Genomic DNA, 1,797 nt, shown 5'->3' with positions numbered 1-1,797 from the left:
TGTGCTAGCATACATAATAGCATAGTAATGAAGAAGAAATAGATGGAAAGCTCAAGCATTGAAGCATGGCTCTTGGATGGATTTGCACTCCATAGCCAAGAGTGTTGGTGTAGGCTCTCAACCTCTACTTGCTTGGAGAAGGAGAGGGAGTTCTTGCACTTTGCATAGTACACAATGAGAGTGTTTGTGAGTGTGTGTGGGTAAGTATACCCCCTAAGCACCCCCCTAGCTTGCTTGGGTCGACCCTCCCTTGTAGCTCATGCTTGAAGCTCATTGGACCCCTCCAGGCCTAGCCAATCACAAGCATGAGCCATTACAAGCAACATGGGTAGCCTTGGGACAAGTGTCCCCCTTTCCCCTTTGAGAGAGAGGACTTGATAAATGCAAAATAAATTAATTAAATATCCTAAATTATCATTGGACCCCTTGGGTGGCCAACCAATAGGCTTCAGGAACACCATGAGGGAAACATGGGGAGGAACTTGACAAGTGTCCTTACTGCCTCTTCAAGCTGGGGCTTCCCTTGTGTGTGTGTGTGTGTGTGTGTGTGTGTGTGTGTGTGTGTGTGTGTGTGTTCTCTCTCATCCCCCCCCCTTGTAGGCTCGCCCCCCTCCTTGTAGGGATATTTTTGACTTTGGATGAGCAAGCCCCTTAGTCATCAAGCATGACTAAGCACTTGAAGTAGGGGGTGTTCCCACAAGCATCTCAGGCAAGCTTCTCAAGGCACCTCAAGCACCTTAATCATGCACCAAGTCAAGCACCTCAAGCATGGAGCCAGTCAAGCACCTCAAGCATCTTAATCAAGCACCTCAAGCATGACAAGCACCTCAAGCAGGACAAGCACCTCAAGCACGACAAGCACCTCGAGCTCGGGCCGGGTTCCCGCCTCAAGCTTAGCCCTAGATTACCTAAGGTCAAAGGACTTTTACACACATTATTGGAGGTCTTCAATGAAGCTAACCCTAAGGTCTTATGCTCCATTGGTTAGCCTTGCTCTTGATAGACCATCTCCCATTTGGGCCCCTTTACTATTGGCCCCGTGTTGAGATAGATCTATAAGCACATATCTATATCTTAACACTTGTTCCCGTTTATTCTCCCACATTAAGTGATCAATTTAATATGAGAAAATCATTTGGGTTGGTTAGATATTAGATTTTATGACATTACCTCTCTCTTGAAATCATAGTCGTCCTCGACTATGAGGTAGAAGAGATAAAGCCTTAGTCATTAGTCAATCGTACGTAGCGGGTAGAGGATCCCTTTTTTACCCTACGACATCTTTCCAAGATGGATGACTAATCCATTTGGTGCTTGGGAGACATAGCTGCCGCAAGCATGTCTGCTCTTTAGTCCATTTCATTGTCCCAAAGTAGAGTGACAAATTCTGCTTGGTGTTTGAGAGACGTCGTCATCACAAACATGATTCTAATCATGTATACTAGTTAAATTTGTGCACAATTAAAAAGAGGACTAGTCTTATAAGACAAAAACATGAGTCATTTAAAAGAAATTTGTACATTTTCTTACTCTAATGTAGCATTGTAAGTATTGACAAGGTTCATACTATCCTTAAGTTGTACTCCTTGCATCCATTTAGCATCTTCAAAAGGATAATTTTTGAACTTAATAAGATACCGTCGGATTATCTTACCATGTCGTAGTACCTTGTCTTCATGCCGAAGGACAGCTTCGGGTTGTAGCACGTCTTCTTGGTCTTCAACTTCGGGAAGGTCTTCAATAATTGGTTCAGTTGGTGTCTCTCCTTTGTAGGGCTTAAGTAGGCTTACATGAAAG

The sequence above is a fragment of the Adiantum capillus-veneris genome, chromosome 5 (assembly GCF_014529385.1).
Source record: "Adiantum capillus-veneris isolate H3 chromosome 5, ASM1452938v2, whole genome shotgun sequence".
Classification (NCBI taxonomy): Eukaryota; Viridiplantae; Streptophyta; class Polypodiopsida; order Polypodiales; family Pteridaceae; genus Adiantum; species Adiantum capillus-veneris.
This window is presented reverse-complemented; position numbering follows the sequence as displayed.